The sequence below is a fragment of the Anoplopoma fimbria genome, chromosome 9, assembly GCF_027596085.1.
Source record: "Anoplopoma fimbria isolate UVic2021 breed Golden Eagle Sablefish chromosome 9, Afim_UVic_2022, whole genome shotgun sequence".
In the NCBI taxonomy this organism is placed as follows: Eukaryota; Metazoa; Chordata; class Actinopteri; order Perciformes; family Anoplopomatidae; genus Anoplopoma; species Anoplopoma fimbria.
Window position 1 is genome coordinate 13,402,686 of NC_072457.1, and position 22,497 is coordinate 13,425,182.

Sequence of the window (22,497 nt, forward strand, 5' to 3'; positions counted from 1 at the left end):
GTTTAAATGCTTGTTGGGGCATGACTTTATATTTATGTTCAATGCAATGTTCAGAAATTGGCTTCCAACTATTTTTACAGGTATTGGCGGGATAACATAGCGGTTAAATTTGTGTTTATTCCATATTTCAGTGAACATGAACACTGCACACAAAACAAAGACACATCCGTTGGCATTCATTTACAGGATGCAACATTTAAAGACAATTGTTTGTGTCTTCCTTTCTCAACAAGCTCCAAGTTTTTTTTATAATGAAATTATAACAATGACAAAGTTTATGCCTTTAATTCGTACAGCCGAAATGTCATTTAACGATATCTAGGAACAAACTAATCGTGTGCGGCAAATCGTTTTTGGTTATGGTATATGAATCCATTTTCTTTTTCAATTAGGAGAAAACAAATGACAAAATTTCATAAGTACAAGCATGCTCCATTATTCATGGTAATGAAACCATAGCCTTGCATTGCACTCTTGACCACCTGTTGGGACCTCGTACTAAATATTTCACAGCTTTTCTCCCTTTTTACTCCTTCTTCTATGACCCTTTGATGTTTTTGTTCCACATTCTTTCCTCCTTTTTCATCCTCCCTGGAATAGCAGTGGAATAATCCTACAATTTTTGCCTTTCATGCCTGAAACTTTGCATTGCATTTTAACATTTGTCTGGAGAAAATCCTTTTCCATCTGTGTGAAAGATCATCTTTAATAAAAGTGGAGGGCTGAGAAGAGCTGTAAATCTGTACTAACCACGCAGCGCCGAGGTCTCTGGGAGACTGATTAGCATCTGGGAGCCGGTGCGTGGCTCCTCAATAATGAGAAGAAGTGCTGGTTGGCTGCCATGTGACTCGGCCCGGCCTTGATGCCATTTCCCTGGTCGGTGAGGAAATACTACAGTCTACATTTTTTCTGTGTCCATCATGGCAGGAAGCCATTCAAAGAACTTTTCACTTGAAAGGTTTGTTAATTTCTGACAATCTCGTCACCAGAGCAGAGATGTGGCTGCGTCTCCCTTCGGATTCGTGGATGCTCCTGTGTGGCAACAACTCTGCTGCAACATTGGCATCATATATCCAAAGAATAGATTAAGAAAGTGTCTCTCTGCTTCCCGTCCGAAAACATCATAAATAATCAGCTTCTTTAACAACAAATCTGTGGCAAAATTTAAGTGTTGAAGCAAATGATCAACTGATCCTTCAGCACATTCCTTGTACTTGTTTTAAAGGCTTTAAAGGTGTACAATTTCAAAAAAAGAAACACAGTAACAGATATAATAACTGTTGTTTTCATTGATTAAATTCAGAAATTAAAAACGTTATAATAATAATAAAGTCCAACCCATACGCACCGATAAAGTGTCTCCTCCCAATAAATAGTTTCTTCTGCATCTGGCTCACATTTTCACAAATCTAGGGTAGTAATTGAATTACCTAAATTGAAAGATGTATGATGAGGCATAGATATTGACAAGAAATTGCGTGTATTTAGTTATTGATATATGTTGGTATAGAAATCAAAAGTATTAAAGAGTTAATTCAACATCGTTTTTAAACTGTACACTAAATTATATGACTGTACTGTAATGAACTAGTTTTGGAGTTTTTTTACCAAATATAAAAAAAATTGCATTTCATGGGTTGAACATGGCTCAACACGTGATCTAGCGCTTTAAATCAGGCCTCATTTTGCAAAGACAATTCTGAGATAGACTCGATCGTCTGGGAATAATCTACGTCATGACTTTTTTTTTTAAGAATGTGAATGCACTCTAATCAGAACCCACTCCACGCCTTTCCCCACCACCTCTAGTGTTTTTACTTTTTCCGTTAACACTGTGTAGCATTACAATGACTGCAGAGCACAAGCCTTTCACTCCTTTATGTGTACTGGAATTTAAGCTATCAGCCCATCGTAAAGTTTTAATGAGCAGAAATATCTGGCAATAGCTATGTGCTTACCTAAGCAGTGACAAGAGTCATAAAGTTCAGTGTCCTATCACGGTAGCTACTGTAGCTGTCACAATGTGTCGAGGCTGCATCAAGGCTTTCAGCATATGGAAGTGGACGTGGTTTCATGTCTCAGGGCCTTGCCCACTTTTAGCATTTTTTTGTTAATCATGCAGTGGGTGGACTTCTGTCTAATTTATACTTCTGCCGAAAACTTTCCGAAAACTGAAGCGATGGTTTGCAGAGCTCGCAGAGCTCGCAGAGACGCACCGCTCTCTTGGACATCAGACCCAGGTTGTATTAAGGAGGTGCACATACGCAACACCTGCTCATTTGGTGGTCTTTCTAGCTCCTTATTATTTCCAGGCACAGGAAATCATCCTCATCATCCAACTCGTTTGTATATATTTTTTTCCAGCCATGGAGTTGAGTTAGGCCACACTAATATGAACCTAATGAAGGATTTAAAAACTTCAAGTCCAAATGGAAAAGGATGACATGCTAAGTGCAATCCACCGCAGTACAATACTAAATACTATGTATGGCTGGTGCACGCATCCTTGCACCAACCCTCACAGAATGCATTGGCGCACAGCCACAGAAGTATAAATCAGGCATTGGGGCTCAGACCTGGGGGTGAAGTTAAAATGCCATGGCCCCTTTGGGTTAAGAAATGGTTTCTGAACAAGTAAAAACGTCTGAACAAGTCAAAAGTTTCACATTTCGCCGATATACTGATATGACTTTTTTAACATTAAATAATGATTGTTCGATTACAAATTGAGGAGCCATTCCTACATTGTTACCATGTGGGCTATGAATATATTCGAGCCACTATTTTACTAAATCGTCTTGTTGTCATTACTATACACATATTCCTCTAATAAACAGAAACATCAAGTAATAACAATACTATATATATATATATATATATATATATATATATATATATATATACATACACAGACACAAAGTATAATTTCTGAAAACAAATTTTTTATTTTATAAATTTTTAGTCTTCTGCCCCGGTGTCAGGTTTGACTCAATAATGCGGTATATCCATGATTTTTTGTTCTTTTTTGTCTATTCCCTGGACAAAAAAGGAAAAGATCTAAACCTTTTCTTTTCCACTGAATTTACATCTTCTGCTCATTTCTCCTGCTTTCTTACCAAGAGAATTCTAATGAAGGGTAGAGTCAGATATCTATAGGGATACAAGAGGACCTGGAGACAGGAGAGAATGCAGCCACTGATGGCAAGAAATTTCCATAAAAGTACAATCAGGTTGGAATTTTAAAAGTGAATGTTTAAGTAGTCTAAGAGATGGGCTTTGATTCACACTCTGATCAAACCCAAGACATCTCATTCAGAGAATAATGATTTTTTCCCCCTTAATTTTTCTCTGTTTCTGTCTCATCTGTGAGCTTACAGGTAGAGCAAAGCCCAATGGTATTGTTTTCCCTCCAGTACTTGAGCACAGGAGCCTTTCTTCTGTCGGATTAGACATGGCCAAAAAGAATGGCAAATGTAGATATGCCACGTTATTAGAGGTTGGCTACACGGTGCAGATTCAGGCCCAATCCATTCAATGCATTTTCATGGTCCCTCCAACACCGGAGTGCAAGTAAATAAATGTATATTTTATATACAAATATTCATTTGAAATGTGGACGAAAACAGCCTTCCTTTTGTGAATATGCGACTATGCATATAAGGATGTGACTGAATATCCAATAATAACCATTGTTGTTGTTGATCACTGGAGTGACGGCCGATACAGTCGAGTGTCCGTGTGGGAAAAGCAGCTATCTGGGCCGTTGTTTTAACCAGGCGGCCCCTATTGTCATTGGAGGAAACAGAAAGCTAAAAAGCACGTTAACGCAAATAATATATGCTGAATATTTCCATTCAGTGAGAAGCCTTTTTAACCAATAATTCAAATGGAAATGGAAACTATTTTTGCTCCTTTGTGCTTCTTTGAGATACTCATCTTCTTGCAGAATACACTTTCTGTACATCAAATGCACCATAAGTTCATGAGGCATCAAAGGTCAAGTCCCCCAGCGGAAAAGGAGGAACAGCGCTACAGAAGATCAACTGATCCACCAGCTACTTTAACAAAACTATTGAAAAGAACTGAAAAGAAAATATGACATTTTACAAAATTAGAGGGGTATTTGTACTTTAAGTAATTAAACATATTCCATTGTTAAAAACACTGTAACATTCAATTAAGGTACTGGAATGGCCGGCTTATTAGTGTGGGTTGTTTGTCTATTTTTAATCATAAAATAGATTTACTAAAACAACTGTAGTAAACTGCATATTGTAGACCCATCGGCGTACCTGAACTGTCCACTAACAAGCCACACTGCAAAGCGTTTATGTTCAACTACACTGGCCCTACATTCTTCTCCCTAGCAGTGTTGATAAAGTAAAGGAAACTTTGTTTAAACTATGAGGTGTTGTAGTCCACAGAGTGTAGGTCTATACATTTTCAGTTTCAAATGTGATCTGTCAGACATGTGTGTTTTTGCTGCAAGCCATTACTCTTTCATGGCCCCTTTTTTAGAGAGAAGGTTCCTGACCAATTATTTTCAGACAGATGCAGGGATGCAGAATGACTAGAAGCATCAGTTTTTTTTTTTCAGATGATGCCTAAGGTAAGGGGAGAATGGCCAGAGGCTAAGGCAGCCCTCTGGGGACATAGAGGGCTTATAAACTGGAAAACCGACATCTCTTATCCATTACTTTTGCTAAGTAAACCTTTAAAAACCTTGACAGTCCTCTACATGCCTTTCCCAACCTGTATATATTTAGCATTTAATGAATTTGAAGTAATTTTTGACTAGTATCGACTCTGTATGTATAATCTTGTGAATAATCACCGATCCAAGGATGAATAGGATGATAAAAGTGCTCTAACTTAGTGTACTGCAAGCTTTCATATTTCTTTTAACACCCCTTATGTTACTTTTATGTAGTACAACTTTCTAAAATCAATACTGTAAACTTTCAGGATGGAATATGTTTTATCATATCAATATACACTTCCTTCACAAGCCATTTTTCACCCTGCCCATCATAACATGGCCAGAAAAAGGCTGGTTGTGTAGTTTGTTGATGCGGTGCCATTGGCAGCAAGTGAAAGAAGAAAAGAAGAGAGAAAAAAAAGCCACTCTTATTACCGCCATGCAGGTTCCCTTGATGATAGGCCCTCGCAAACCAAAAAACCCTTGCAGGGTGCCTCCAGAAATGTTCCCTCAGTCACAGGGAAGCCTGTCACTGTTTGAACGCTGTCACCTCCACTTAGAGCCGAGCAAAAGCAACAGACATCTGCCTGTAGCTTCCTCCTAACCTTCCATGGAAAGCAGAGATGTGATATAAATATAACCAAACTACAGCATCGGTATATTTGCCAACGAATGATAAAAGATTACTAAGTGACTTACAATTCTGACTTGTTTTTCTATTGTCCCCTGATACTTGTAGAAGTTGACTATTAGTGGTATCCTTAGTTTTTTTCTTTCACCTTTCTTTTATTTTACATTTCTAAGCTTCAAACCCATGAAACATTTGCAATGTCTGCAGCACGTTCATATCACAATAAATGTTGATTTTGTTACGGACTAATATTCAATAACAGCTGCTAAGGCCAGCTAATGAGGACGTTTATACATTCACATTTTGAACCATTATAGGGCACATCTGTCCAACACACATTTTGTCCAGCTCAACAGATGTGTAGTTGTTTTTGGAAGCAGCACAAATAAAAACAAAAAAACTCTGTAGGGCTGGATGATCACAATATGTTTTTTTATATTGATAGATGTTGATAATTATCACAATAGGTATTAAATAAAAACAATAAAGCCCGATTTACAGTTGTTAGAGTATTCTCCTTAGGACAGTAACCTAAAGTCACAAAAAGGTTAATCATGGTTTATAACATACTATTAGGGCTGCATGGTGCTGTAGTGGGCTAGCATTGTCGTCTCACAGGAGCCCAGGTTTGTTTCCTGGGCTGTGGAGTTTGCATGTTCTACCCATGTCAGCAGAGGTTCTCTCTGGGTTCTCTGGCACCCAACCACAGTCACATGCAGCTTAAGTTAAATGATTACTCTAAATAGCCAATAGGTGTGAATGTGAGCATGAATGGTTGTCTGTCTCTATGTGTCAGTCCTGTGATAGTCTGGCGACCTGTCCAGGGTGTACCATGCCTTTGCACAATGTCAGCTGGGATAGGCTCCAGTCTCCGGTTCACTTTCTAGCGAAAAACATTAGTATATTCGCATTTATGTGGGTTCACTTTTGGTAAACTTTCAGGCAATGTCGGCACGGAAGGCGATGGTCTCTGGTCTGCATTCGAGCATGTGTGACCGTGCCTGAAAGTAGCATTACATGCTTTTCTCCAAAATGGAGTTGAAGAAATACAAAAAAAGCTGACACATAAATACTCAAAGCCCTGATAAATTAACACCTTATAAAGTTTATATGGCTGATGTAAAAGCAATCACTTTGTCCTTCTAAATCCAGCAGACACAGAGCAAATATAACCTCCACTTTGGTCTCCACCAACTTCAGTGGTAACTGCGTAACTGCTCTTTCATCCAACAGACTAAATCCGCAAGAATCAGAATCTCCCAAAAATTCCACAAGCAAAATGTCTTACATTTTTCATCAATACATTGTATCTTATTTAACTTCAGGATTCTACATTCAGAGAGTCCAGTAATTCCAGTCTCGAGTGGGGCAGCAGAGGGTGGGTTCTTGTTCGGCCTTCAGAACGAAATAAAATGATCATTAGTCGTCTGTCCAAGGCAAAAACAGGATTTTAGTTGGTTAATCTGCTTCATGTGTGTTGACATGAAAAGTGACTGCACTGTCCGTATTTCTGTTCATCTTTTCTTTTCATGCCCTTATAAATGCATAATCTATAAGCTCGTTCTCTATATTACTTAATAAAAAACACAAACACACACACAGCGAGCGCCACTGCCATCATCTTCTCTGTATTTGTCTCAGTCTTCAGTCAAAAACTGTATTGAAAATAGATATGTTTTCATCTAACGAAATGTTTTGCGCCTTTCAAAAACAACATTTTGCGGTCAAAAGATTGTTTGTTCTCCCACTTGCCGGGGGCTTGCACCTTTGAATGTAAAGAAATCACATTCAGTATGCAACTTTCTTTTTTCCTAATTATAGAGCCAGTACAGGGCTGAGTGTGAACACTAGATTTATTTTCAGCGCACACAGCTAGCAGACAGAGATATTTGCTGAATTTGACAAAAAGTGTAATGCATTAGAATCACAGGTTCCACCTTTAAATAAGCCTATGTATAAAAATAAAAACAATTGAATCATTAAAATGATGGATACTAATAGATTATGACCACATTGCAAACAATATGTGTCACCATTTTGGATTTTCAACTCAAACGCTGGCTCTAGATTAGCCTTCCAGGGTCAAATGTAAATAGATTTATAGTTCAAAGTGATATGCAACATCAAAAAAGGATCAATGATTTTAAGGTCATTCTTATATCTATGACTGCAGTTGTCATTAGGGCACCATTCATTATTCAGCACACCCCAAGGTATACACAGAATGTCTTGAGCAAAACTCAAGCACAAAAACAGGACAATACCGTTCCCCTTGAGCCAGAATGAAGGACTGAATTTCATTTGCCAGTTCACTTCTAATTTGGACAACCATCAATCATTGTGTGGAGGACGAAACAGTTCCCCAGTTTTCCCAGTTACATCTGCTACTCTTCTTTAGTTTTTGTATTTTCAGTTACAAGCAGTAATATTACAAATAAAAGGTAAATAGACTTCAGCAATTCAAATTGACCTTTACTACTCAGGAGACAATCTCTAATCAATATCACTGCTCTGAAAGCCCTAGTTATGCCTTGAGGGTGTAATAGGCATTATGATTAGCATCCATGAGAATACTGCAGCATAATGAGAGAGGATATATATCATAATAGGTACTGTTTGCAATGCAAAGAAGCATTTCAGTTCAGTTTCAATGTCCTGCATCTTAAACAATCATCATGGACACCCAAACTCCCTCTTGATTCAAACCTCATAGTGTCAGTCAAACATCATTTTACACAGACCAACAGAGGATAATAGCGTAAAAAATCATTTCACAAAGGGGTGCATTTGCTGTGCCTGCTGCAATAGACAGTAGTGCATTTACTGCATCAGGATTTTATTACTGAACTATCAGGACATCCAGATTTCCTTTAAGCTAAGGTTAAAAGAGCACTGGATTGTAGTGTTATTGGGCAGGGCCACCCAATTACCACAGCCTGCAAATATATCACCAATAATGTTTAAAATGAACAAATGTGATACAGTGATGTTTACTTATTTAAAAAAAACATAAAAATATTTTGGAGAGGGACTTTACAGATTAATATGTATGTCATTTATTGTCTGAATTGTGTGTTAATATCCGCTTTTTTAAGGTTACTGAAAAATGTTTAAGAGTAACTCAAATCAAGATTAATCTTGGTTGTGTTGACCTCCAGTCCAAGTCTGCACAGATTGTGGTCGATGCACCCTGACATTGAGCGAAGCACACTTCTGACTCCACCAAAACATCCTTGGTTGGTGTAAAAGATGTGAAACTGTCAACCAGAGGAAATCAACAAAACAATGCTTTTCAGCCTGGTTTTGTTAGTAATAAATATTGATTAAATATTCATCTTTATTTGTCTTCTTCCTTCTAGTAGTAATTATTAGTATTATTATAAGTCCACTGAACTATTAATGTACCCTTAAAACTGTGTACTTTGACAACTTCCAAGTGTATGTACAGTACTGTAACAAGTGTCTTGGGGTTGGATTATTTGGACAGATAATTCTACAACCAGAGTCATATTTTTATTATCAGTCTGTCGTGTAAAAAACACAATTTAATTAGTACGCAAGTCTTTTGGGAAATCACAGAGGGGACATTCCAGAGGTGGTGAGTTTGAACACACCAGGGACGTCTGCAACGATCCCTGGTGTAAACCTCAGCAGACACAGCATAACATTCTTGATTTAAAATAATTCGGTGGTTGAAAGCTAATTAGCGCACATAAGAAAACGCCTACAGATGAACAGAGAAATGGATTGTCATCGGAGTACCCAGACTTTTTGTTGATATAGCAACAATGTTCTCAATCTACAATACAAACACCTTCAACTACATAACTTATGTAGCAAGGTCCAAAAGCCATAAATTACCCCACCTTATGGAGCGCACACAAACACATCGTTTCAGTCTTCTCTTTCTAGCTGTCCATCATCATTTCTACAAATAGGAGTTGCAGCCTCCATTAATATTCAAAACCAAGGCGTAGTGATGTAGAGCCTGACTTCCTGTCAGTCAACAGAATGAACTTCACTTAGATTTTCCTCTGTTGGCCCTTACAGAACTGAAGATGTATAGGTCCAAGTCCAAACTGTCCCATATAATTCATTGAACAGTTTGTATTGCAATTCAGTTCATGTGACGTTATGTTCCCAAGTCTTGGTCCAAGTCAGTGTAAAGTTAAACTTTTCGTTCTTTCATCTGAACCAAGGGAACCAACTACATGTCTGAAAACAACCCACGATAAACAAACATACTTTGTTTGGTGAAAATACATTTCAGGGTGACAATGTAATTACAGGTAAAGCATTTATTGGTGAACGGAGAAAGAAATATGTAAAATTGATTGAACTTTGTCATCCTTAGTGTATGTGAGAAGAGAGTCCAGCATGGCAACACAGCCGTTAACAAAGCTGGACAGTGTGTTTGAGTTTCACTGAGTATTGACAGCTCCATCAATATTTAGCTCATCCACCACCTCACCTGTTCTACAGATAAAAGCAAGTGGAGGCCAGAGTACAAGGAGACGCCACCTCTCCCAGTGATGCTAATTATCCCTGTTTGCTTTCTGGCTAGATCCCAGGCATTCTGAGAGGATTTACTTGATAAAATAAATAAATTATCAGCATAAAAGTGTAATGCCACCTCCCTGACCTTTCCCCACACTCCGGCCATGTTGGCAAAGGTATAGTGAAGCAGAAATCGTTGGAATCTTTTGTTCTTATGTTAGATACTTTCTCACACTTAAACCATTCTCAATACTTGCCATCAGGGAAAACCTTGTGTGTGTTCCCTTAGCTTTTGCCCACTGCCTCTTGTTAGGCTTTCTGTATTTAATGACAGTTAACAGGGATAACATACATTTAAGGTAAATATACAAGATGTGCTTTATATACCAGACCAGAACTTGTGAGTATTAAGGCACCACAGAACTTTGTGTAGGATGGAGCCCAATCTAGCTTTCCTCCAATAATCTATTCTTTGGCCACTATGAGGCAGCGGAAACAAGTTATATTTACAACACTGGTATATTGTGTTGTTAATAATATCATGCCGAACAAGCTATCAAGCTAGCAAACAGTTTCTTATTTACTCATCCTGCAGAGTCCTGTTTGTGTTCACCTGATGAATGGAAGTCCAATATTCACTCTCCTTTTCACTCTGTTTTGGTCCAACAACTCTTGAGGGAAATGTCTGAGTGTCTGCTGCTAAACGCTCCACTTAGGGCACATTCATTTAATTCTTTTTATTTTTTTCTAACCCCTCAGAATACTTTGTTTCGCGGCATTTAAATTCTAAAGCACAAATAAACACACCTACAACTCTGCAAAAGGTAACACATTGCTGGATTTTGAATAAATGCAGCCGAAGTGCAGATTTAATCCTGTTCACTGTGGCCTCTCTGCTTATGTTTGCGTGTGAATCCCCCACACCCTCAGTCAAACTGAAACACTAATAGCAGCAAACAGCAGAGGAATATGAAGAGCAGGGGAAACACTGAAGCACATAAAAACACACAGCGATGCAGCAACCCGTTGGTCTTCAAATACTGCAGATTTGTATTATACAGGCGCTAAAGCGTGCCTTGTGCCTGGGTATCAAGACGCCGAGGGGCGTGACAAAGCGGAGGTATTGATCACTTGGGATGAAAACGGGCTGCCCACCCTGTGTCCTGTTATTGGCTGGGGGTTACACACACACACACACACACACACACACACACACACACACACACACACACACACACACACACACACACACACACACACACACGGTGGACCAAAGGCTCTTTGCTGACATCAGAAAGTCCAGAACACAGCAAAATATTAAGAAAAGAGAAAATTCAGCTGGGCACTGCTGGAGAGCCTGTGCGTAATTCACAGAGACGTCAGTCTCAAAACGGCGAAGAGGGCCGACAGACAAGACTTTGACTTACGTCTACACTCTCACACAGAAACACGTGGACTCATCATGACACATTTTGTTAAATAAAGGAGTGGGGGAAGCTTATGAGTGTGTGACAGAGGAACTGTGCTGCTTTAAAGACACAAGCCTGTGCCTGTTACAGCCTTTTTTGTATACATACTTAAATGTTGGTTGAGATATTCAAAGTGTCTTGAAAGCTGGTAGGAAAGTATCCATATCATCCCGACATGAATCTTAACTTGTGCCTTAAAGACAAATGCATAAGTGTTAGTACTCACAACTTGGTGAAAGGTTGCCTCGAGGACACGTAGGCAGCTTGAGCGATGGAAAGATGGGAGACGAGTGGGCGAGGAATGGCATGAGCTGTCTAATCCTCCAAGGGTCCAGGGAGAGCATCTCGGTCCTCTGTTTAATGGACACAAATGTTTTCCCACTTAGTCAGTTGAACTGGATAAGCAACGCATCCTTGTGGTCCTAAAGTGGACAGAAACAATGTTTTGTTTTTTTCAAAAGCCAGTTATTAAGTGGGGCCAGCTTGCACCACCTGACTGGCCTCAACTCTAACGAGCTGGGGATATACAACAGAACAATAAAGGAATAATGTGAAATCTTCACTACCCCTACCTGGTTGTTCACATGCATTCAGACAATAGTTGCATGAATCCCCATGAATTTTTTGTTTTTTTGACATCTGTATTTTGAAATCAAGAGAAGAATCCCACTCGTCAAAGTAATAAAAGAGGAAAACCTAATTATAAGCATAATGAGTACAGGCTCATCCCACACCACATTTTGCTTAATTTGACCTTTGTGGCTTATGATGAAGACAAAAAGCCAAAATCCATTCAGCAATTAAAGAACCTTTAGTTTAGTCTGTTCAATTAGTTCAACATCAGTGGCCTCAACTCTCTTTTCAAACTAATTTGTTCAAATGTTTGTTGTTAGAAATATTGAATATTAAAGTTATTAATAATTGCAAAAGCCTTGTGAACACTGCACTCACCGCCTATAACAAGTTTAACCCAAACAGTAGCTCTAACACCCCTCTAGACGTTTTTTAACACATATCCATAAGATATCTCAGGTCTAATGTGTGTGTTAACTAGCGGTAGTTCCCTTATTACCGTCAGCTCGAGCCAAGTATTACTGTTAGCGCACACACTAGCATAACTTTGACACGGGACCAGTTGGTATGCCCCAAACTAATTAAGAGCCGTGCCAACAATGCAAACCGCGAACGGCAATTAACATTTTTGTTCTCAGTGTCTTAATTAAACAATATTTACCTTCTTATGCATCGTCAAAAAAGCTGAACTCATGGGAATAATTCTTCTCCCTTTTTACACCACCCCCTCCGCGTCTACCTCCACGTTAAAGACAGGTGAGTTCTTCTTCTTCTTCTTCTTCTTCTTCTATAATGGCTGCTTTCCGATTGACCTTTCCAAGTGTGGGTAAATAAATTATTAAAATCGTGTCCTAATGCATTAATAAAGTGGCTCAATCTAGTTTGAATTCAACTAAATAAACTAAAACTACAATATCAATTATACCAATAAAATTAATTAAAAACTGGCTCATAAGATTTTATTATACATTTAGCAGGCTCTCCCCACCCACCACCAACAGCAATATATTTTCTGTGATTTTTCATAGTCGAAATAATGTTTTAATTATAATTCACTTTATTAGTAGACTAATGTAATACACAACAATACTAGAATAATTGTCCCAGCTCCAAAATTAATACTTTGCCCAAGAGGAAAATTAACTAAAAAGTTTAAAACAAATGGTTACAATATAGTGTTGTCATGACTTTATTAAAATCTTATTGGTAGGGAAAAATTATATTCATTAAAATAATTAAAATAATTGGAAGTGGAATCGCAGTTACATATTTTTGGTAATGTTTAATGTAATAGGCTATTAAGAGCCTCCACACATTTTCTTTATGCACCTCTAGGAAACGTTTTTTTCTTGTTAAGTCAAATAATGGTGTTTATTTAGCACAAACACTGCAGCATGTGAGTAGTCCTTTTGCTTTCATGTGATACAGGTGTTTTAAAATTGAACTGAATGAAAATCATGAACTTTTTCAACTTAGCTGGACTAGCTTACACACTCACAAATAGTCAACAAACACAGCACTTTGGCAGGGGCAGGGGGAAAGTTGCCTCAGTGACTGGGACTGTGCAGTTTTCCTAGGCCACAGGACAGCCGATAGAAGCCAGTTTTCTCCCCTCGCCTGCCTGTCTGTCAATCTCTTTCTCTCTGGCTCAGAGGCTCGCTTTATTGTCACTGTCAGTTGAGAGCCGGCGGTTTGCCTCCACTCTCCGTCACCCCTCTGTCAGGCCCTGACCGATAAAGCTATAGCACCAGCGCCAATCTCCCTTCTTCAGCTCCGTTGGCTGTTCCTGGACTCCATTCCACCACTAATTAGCTCTTCAGAGATTTCTCTTCATGGAAGTAAGGGGGTTCTGGTGGTGGGGTGGTGGGGTTGTTGGGGGGGGCTTGAGGGGCGGGTAAGGCTAAGGAGAGGGAGGCAGGAGGATGAATCCGGGGGAGAACATTTTTACTGGATATCATTGGCTCAAATGACAGTGCACCGATTCTTGTACTGACAGACCTATGAAGTCCAAAAAAAGTAGATAGATAGATAGATAGATAGATAGATAGATAGATAGATAGATAGATAGATAGATAGATAGATAGATAGATAGATAGATAGATAGATAGCATAACCCGGTGAACGTCTTAAGGCTTTGGTGAAATAGGTGGCAATCAGGTTCAGAGGCGTCTCACTAATGTCCTGCCTCTGCCGGGCCAACATGACCACTGCAGGTCCTCAGGTGATTAACATGTTGGCAGGGGTTCCTACATGAAAAGACCCCTGTTTCTTTGTCTTCTAGTGTGTAAATATTGTGCTCGCGGAATATGAAAGTAGTGCAACTATAAGGTACAAAAACATAGGGAAAAAAGATCAAGAGTGGGTCTCACATCAAGGAGGACCCTGAGGATGTCTTTGTTGTCAACTTCAGAAGGGGGAAGAGAGGAGCAGAGGAGGAAACTGGCAGAAGGGGGAAAGATGCCAGAGAGAGCTCAAAGGATTCGGTCTGGGCAAGGTGATCGGTATTCCTCGGCAGTCTGCCTCCTGGCTCAGATCAGTGGGAGTAAGCTGGCAGCCAAGCCAGAGGGCATAACAGCACAAACACACCTTCAGCACTACACTGCTAGAGGCTTGGCTTCTCTATCTGGAGGGGCGGGAGTCAGGAGGGGAGAGACAGAGAGGAAGGAGATGGAGAAAATAAATACACTGTAATTATCTTCACGTCATCAACTACTGACATCTATTGTCAATATGTGGACATATTCCAGTAAAGCGTCACCTACTGTTGTATCAAAACAGAAGTTTATTAGATGAGATCCAGAGTGTGGGTTATGTATAAGGGGAAGATAGTGAGGTCACCAGTCAGGCAGACTCATCCTCAGGCCAGTAATGTCGTTCCCACTCGCATTCATCACCTCTCACTTGGATGACGTCCAAAAACCCTCCATGTGTGATGAGCGGGGAGACTGTGCCCCTCTTCAAGGATTTCCTTCCACCACGCTGGGACACAAGCCTGACACACTCCTTGCATTAGCCCCTTACATGGCCCTCGCTGATGTTCTGTTACAGCTCTGACTAAAGGTCTAAACAGGAACCTGATGGGTGGGCAGAACTGGGCAGGGCACACCAATGAAGTGCTCACACACGCACACGGTGTTGTGACAGGTACCAGATGTCCTGGCAAAGGCCAGCTGTCTCCACGGACAACCACGTCCAAAACACACACACACACATCCACATGCACACACACACACATACATACATAGCGTTTTGCCGTGATGTACATTCCATGTAGTTTGTGTCCCGAAGCAGCTGTGTGGTCTGACGTGCAAGCGGCTATCACACATTAAGCTTCCATGAGAAACAAATGTCGACCTATAATTTAAAGGTTTTGGACACCTGATGATGAAACATTTGAGTTGATTTACATTTTTTATTTCATAACATCGAAAGTGACACCCTGACAAAAACGCAACAACGGAGCGTTCTGAGCTGACGCTATCACTTCAACATCATAGTCAGTTATGATTACTCTTAAACTCCTGCAGCCACCATCACCTCCTCATGTCCTCACTATGTAGCAAGGTTCTCAAACTCCATCAGATATCTGCAATTTGTTAAACTGACATGTTCATCCACTTTATTTGTCCACACAGTTTGTTTTGTGTTATTTTAGTTTCTAAAAATCTAAAAATGATTCACATCATAAGCTGACATGGAACAAAGAGATGCCTGCCCAAATTGATTGCTCACAGATATGAATTAAAAGCATACAGGTATTAAATAAAGTTTATAACCTCTAATTAGCGAAGAAGCACCATGTCCATCTCAAGATACTTAAATATTATATATCGTCTGAACATCATCCCTGCAAGAATGAAAAACATTGATTGTTCTGAATAAAAAGCAAATGTTCATTATAGGCACAATTTTGGTGAGAATTGACATTATATTATAATACAAAAGGACAGAAATGAATAAACTAAATGTATCTGCATAGACTTTAAACTTATGTTACGGCTTTTCACCAGAAACATAAAACAAACTTTATTTAACTAAATCTTGAATTCTTAATCTCATCTTTCACTATTTATGACACATATCGTCACGTTTTCGTGGAATCAGACCTTGAGTTTCTGTTAGGACTGCTGCTAGAGAAACTAATTTAGGAGATATGAATACATTTTTGATGTGCTAAATCCAATACGCCCTTAATGATGGATAATCTCCATGATTATTCTATATCTTAGATAATGCAGTGTTATATTTAATCAATACGGCACCATCTCAAACCTCCGGTAATATCCGTGGAGATTTTTAAGAACATCGCTCTTCAAGGCTGCAGCTAAAGAAGTAACTAAAGTATCATCCGATGTTGCTTAAACACAAATTGCCATTCTGCTTGTGCCTTTCAACCTCATGATCAGATCATAACCAAGCTCCCTCCTTTGGATGGAAAAGGGAGAAGTCCTTGCTCTTTTAAGGATTTAAGTGGAATCTTAATGTGTGTTTTTCCCTCCACTGAACAGCCCTTGTATTTCCCCCCGCTGCACAAGGTCAACACATCCACATGGCCAGAGAAGGAATTAAATAAATAACTGCAAGAAACAATTAGCGATGCATCAATAGTCGGATCAATAGTGATGTTGGTAATTATCACTTTTGGGATAGGGGAGATGGTCTTTCCTTATTGATGCTCTCTAATTCACGGGTATAACCTCGGGGCTTGCAGAATAAATCAAAACACATCAAGGTAAACCACATTCCCAATTCCTTTATGACAGATGTGAAAAAACATTGCCCCGTAACTTAAAATATTAAAACCAGAACTTGGCGTGCACAAACACGATGTTATGGTCATCATGATCTGTTTTATATTTTGACTGGAGCTTTGATTAGGTTTTTATACTTCAACAGTGAGTGCTGATTTACTCTGATTTAAGGTGGTGAAAGCATGTTAAATGGATTTAACAAATTCAATGTATTAATTTAAGAAGTCTTGTTTGATAAAATCTGATATTTTAGGAAAAGGCTGATATATTTATTGACAAAATAGAAAATATGTCAGTTAAATTAGCTAATATCCACTATCCTTTTTGTGCTTGGTTTTGCCTTATCTTTTTCAATGTGTTTTTGTTTTGTTGAATCAATATTTCTAATATCAAATATTATTAATTGAGCATCACAAGTTGTTTGTCTGCACTTGAATCCATATTTATTTAATGTCCCCTCGCTTTATTTGTTCCTGCTCAGGCATGCTATCTAATGAAATGTGACACTTTATTTAATTCCAGGCAATTTATTTTAAGCTGAATGAAAAAGCAGATGCCAAATTAACTGTGACCCGGCCACTTTCTTGAGCCAATTACAGTCGATCACATTAACCCCTATCACAGAAAGCACAACGGGTACACTGCTCTACAGCGGAACAAAACGCTGTGCTCCCCGAGCATTTAACCGATCACTTATGCTACATCTAATTAATAGTGTGTTTCACTGAACCGAGCTTCAATTAAAGTGAAGCTCTGGATGGCTAGAAGGGCTTGAAAAGAATTGAAAAGTCTTGTTAAGTTAAGTTGAAAGAAAGGAATTCAAACAGATCCTGCAGGGGTCAAATAGCAAAATCAAAAAATGACTTCTGTTAGGAGATGAAAGGGTTCGTTAATGTAAAGCTTAACATTGTCTGCCTTTTGAGAATATGAGAGCACAACATAATCATTCAATGCATCAATATATTGCCTATAATGTGACCACTACTTTACATATCAGGGCTACAAGTAATCCATTAATTATTTGTTCAATACAATGTCAGAAAATAGTAAAAATGACAGTCCCAAAACCGACCAGTAGCGTTTTGTATCACATAAGACAGAGAAAAGCAGCAAATTCTAAAACTGTCTAAAAAGACAGTGTTTGTCATTTATTGCTCAAAACATGATTTCAACTATTAATTGATAATCATAATAGTCGCAGATTAGTTAACAGTTTAGTTTTCAGCTGCCCAATTTATGACAAATTTGTTTCAAAATAGGAACATTTGTCTACTCCATTGTCATTAAGGATTACAAGCCAGTACTCAAACCCCATCTATGTGTTCTCCAGGCCCACCTTTATAAAAATGACAAACCATTGTGACTCAAATCACAACAGGCCTTTTCTAAATCGTGACGAGAGCAAATTGGTGCCTAAGTGAACGCTCCTGACCATTCTTACTGCCGTTCCATATCTCCTTATATTAACTTGAATTGGTAAACCAGCCATTTGACATTGAAAAAACTTAACTCTGTTTTATGCATATGCTATTGAAAACATATATTAAATACTTTCTAAATTGACACCTCATAAATACATTGAGGCTCTTTTTGTTTTCTCTAATCAGTTAAACAAATAGGATGTAAGGTAGCGCTTCATATTAGATTCAATGCTTTAAATGAGCTACAACATTAAGAATAACAGGAACATTCAGTGCACCTTTGAGCCACATTCCCTCATGTTATATCTAAATGTTATAGAAGACTATGGAAGAAATTAGGCAAACTTATTTGGCAACCCAAATTAAATATCCCATTCTTTGGGAATGACTGGAATACACAGTTTTTTTTATATTATTAACTGTTGAGAAAATGGACTTGACAGAAAATAGTGAAGCCATGAATTTACACTGAAAACATAATTCCCCTTTATTCCACATTGCTTCTGTTGGTGTATATTTTCCTCCATACAGCATGCTCTCCATTTCCCTTCCCCATTCCCCTTGTGCTTCTGCTGCAATCCCTGACCATCAACCCTCCCCAAAGAGCCCTTGCTACCATTTATTTCCCGTTAAACCAGAATAAGTTGGCTCAGGTTTTCAGCTTTGGGCCTAATTTTAGTTTTGTCCTAGCTTACCTCTGAGCTCTCCCAAGAACCAGACTCTCTCAAGACACACGGGAGAACACTGTGAGCCTGTGCACCATCTGAGCCTGGGCCCCTCAGGCCCCCGCTGTATCAATAATGCAGAGACGACCACACTGATTGGAGGAGACAACTGGTGTTTAGAAAGAGCGAACCCAAAAGAGTGCTCTGTCTCAGAACAAGTTAACTCTGCTCTCCGTTTGCCACTGATTTAGATATACAGCTGGTGGAATGATTGCTTGGTTTTTGTGCAACAGCTTTGCCGCCATAGACGTGTATCGGCATGCATGTGAACACACACACACACACACACACACACACACACACACACACACACACACACACACACACACACACACACACACACACACACACCTACATGCACACACTCAGTCACCCAGGTGAGGGAATGCACACACAACACCCAGCCTTGTTGATGGATCCATTGATTTTTGAAGGCCTCTCTCCTTTCTCCTCTTTTTCTTTGATTATTAATTCACAGAAGCAAAAGAGAACTGCCCGGTGCTTTTAAATCTTAACTGCTCACTGAAGTACCAGCTATGAGGAAGAAATGCCCTACAGTGGGTAAAGGCGTGTGTTAGATACAGGCAATTAGAAACAAAGAGGTCATTTATTTCCTTTCTGTTTTTATCATATTTACTATTGTCACAGATAGTACGGTATTAATTATTCTCCAGGTTGCACATATTGCTCAATATTATCATATATACAGTGAATATCATATATTAATTAGGACACACATTTGATAAGATTATGTCTATAGAATACATCGGCAGGAAAAAATTACTTCCTCAGCAGTTTGAGATTTCCCAATACTTAAGTCCAGTGTGATGATGAAATCAAAGTGTAAATGCTGGATGCTGGGAGACAGACAAGCCCACCCACTGAGCTCAGAGGAATTAAGATGTTCCATTGCTAAAGGGTTTTTGAAAGCTATAAGTAATAATTTTATATATAAATTATTATATAAATGATATATTATATAGTATACAGTATATACTATATATTACACATGTAAAGTAAATTCATTGGTATATGTAAGAGACTGTGTCTGGCCATTTTCTTCTGATGTACAAACAATTCTTCTTTTACAACCAAATGTCCAGTTTTTTTCATTTCCAAAATGATTCACTAGAGGGAGCAAGCTGTTCAGTCTTTCAGATAAATGGGGATGAAATGCACAGTGGGTTGTTTGTATTCTTTTATCAGAGAGCATTTTTGTCAAACACTGTGCACAGCAGACGATTTCAAACTGTATATTATGGAAAAGGTACTTCACTACCTTCCTCTGCAGTCCTGTGCAATACTTTCCTTGATACAAATCGTTTGTGCTGCAGAGACTGTGGCTCTTTGAAAACTTTTCATTTTGGATGGAGAACATTCACAAATAGCAGGGGCCAATGAATGTTTGAGTGAGCGGCGTAGTTCAATACTGCATGGCGGGTTTCTTTTTGATCACTTGACTTAGCGGTGTTTGTTTGTCCGATGTTGTGATGCTGCTGATTAGTGAGAGACTGATTAATGAATCATAAAAAGACACGTTAGAAGTCTCTTCTCTGAGGGACACATCCATTCATCTGTGGAGAAATTCCTGATATATTTTTTACTTTTTCGCTGCATAATTAGATATATTGATGAATATTAACAATTGAGTCTTTAAATGTCTTATTTTATCTGACGCCAGATAAAGACTGCATGCTCTTAGTGAATTTAATCCTGAGACGCTCCTTGCCGAGACATCTAACACTTACCCAGAAGGCTGCGCTCTGCCTGCTCCATGCTCGTTGCTCTGGGCTCCCTATACGCCCCCCCATGCTTGCATCCCTCAACTAACACCCACCCTTCCACTCTTCCTTTTTTCCCCCTTTTTTTCTTTTTGCTTGTTTGATATATTTCTTTCCACCCCACCACCACCATATTCAAAGACTTATACAATATACATGCCCCATCTGGTCAAACTTGGTGAACTTAAATATACCTGTCAAGTGCAACTTTAAAGTTTCCCCCGCAACCTCTACTAAGTCTCGCCCAATCCACCAAGGCTTTAATTAAAAAGCAGCCCCAGTTCCAGGATGTGCTTCTAAATGAGGGAGTTTGTGCTGGCAGATGAGGAGCCGGGGTCTTGCAGTGGGACCCGGCTTGTGGCTTGTGGCTTTCATCACTTCCACTCCACGGCTCTGAAGTTCCGGAGAGGCATCTGTCTGACTTGAATTGGAAAGATGGAGAGATGCACAGTGAGAGAAATTTAGACAGAGGAGGAATTGAAGAAGCGAGACAGGAAGGGGGAGGAAGAGATGGGGGGGAAGGAGAATATCATGTGGGGCCTGATACTCTCCTTTTGTTCTGACTGTGCAGAAGTAAAGTGAAATGTTCAAGGTAGACTTCTCTTCAACATTAATGGAGGACTTTAGCACACCGATTAAATGATTGTTAGTATGACATTTAAATTTATTTTTTATTATCAGTGCTACTATTGAAATCCTGTTAAAGGTTTAATTTTTAGGTTTTGATTTTCTAAATTCAATTTAAATGTAATTTATTCCTTAAGTTTATCTTTTTATGTTTAAGAAAAACACAAGACAACACTATAATCAGAAACCTGATGTTAAATTGGATTCAAAACATTTATACTGCATGTGTGGCCATTTATGCATTTATGCAAATTGAATACATGTACTGTAAATCAGTCTAATTTAGATGCATGCTGTAAGTGAAATGTTAGAAATATTTGCAAGTCTGTTAGCAAAAGTGCAAAAAATCTATGGAAATAACCTTCTTTCCTGATCAGTGTTTTTCTCAGCAGAGCGGAAGGTCTGTAAAGATTTGTTACCAAACTGCTGGATATTCCTGAAAACCAAGCAACTGTGACATCTAGTGGTCATTTCCTTAAAACACAGTGTTGCAGGAAAAACACCATGAGCTCCCTTAAACAACTTAAAATTCTGAAGTTGTAAGATATAGAGCATCAAGGAATTAACATCACTGGACAAAAGACTCAGTCCCAAAGCAATTTATCATTAAAAAAAAAAAAAGTAAGAGAAGTAAAATAAAACCAGAGGGAGATGACAAAATGTGCAATATATTCTCCCTTATTAAACACAAAACCAAATTATTCAATAATGATCTGACCTCACACATCTAATGTTTAGAACAAAACAGGGGGAACTGGGATTACATCCTCAAGGTGCCTCAAAATATATCTGAAGACTTACAAGATGATTAAGAAGACAGAAAAGCTCATGTCTTCTACATACAATTTGCTTGTATATTATTTTAACTGGACACTTCTACTTGTATAATAAAGTCTCAAATAATTAAATTCAACAATCTGAAAGGGCAAAAAAAGAATCACTCTTTGCTTTAATTGCTCATATAAATATTGAACCTTTAAGAAGAGGTCACAATTTGACTTTCAATTTACAGAGTCATAAAGGTTAAGAAACACTGACATTTATATTTCAATATAATTGTGACGTAACTCATGACTCTAATTCTCAATTTTTTTTATTGGTGTTTATAGAAACTCTCCTTTAACATATTAGAAACCAAAAGGCCCGAACATCATCCAGAGCTTGACGTTTCCAGGCACAGAGCCAGATCCCACTGAACCCTGTGAGAGGTTAGAAACTTCTCACGCATGTCTCAAGCGGGTCTCCTGCTCTATTCTGCTTTTTGATTAACGTCATGTGCTCCGGTTATTTACCCCTAATAACAAAACACGATACAAGGACATT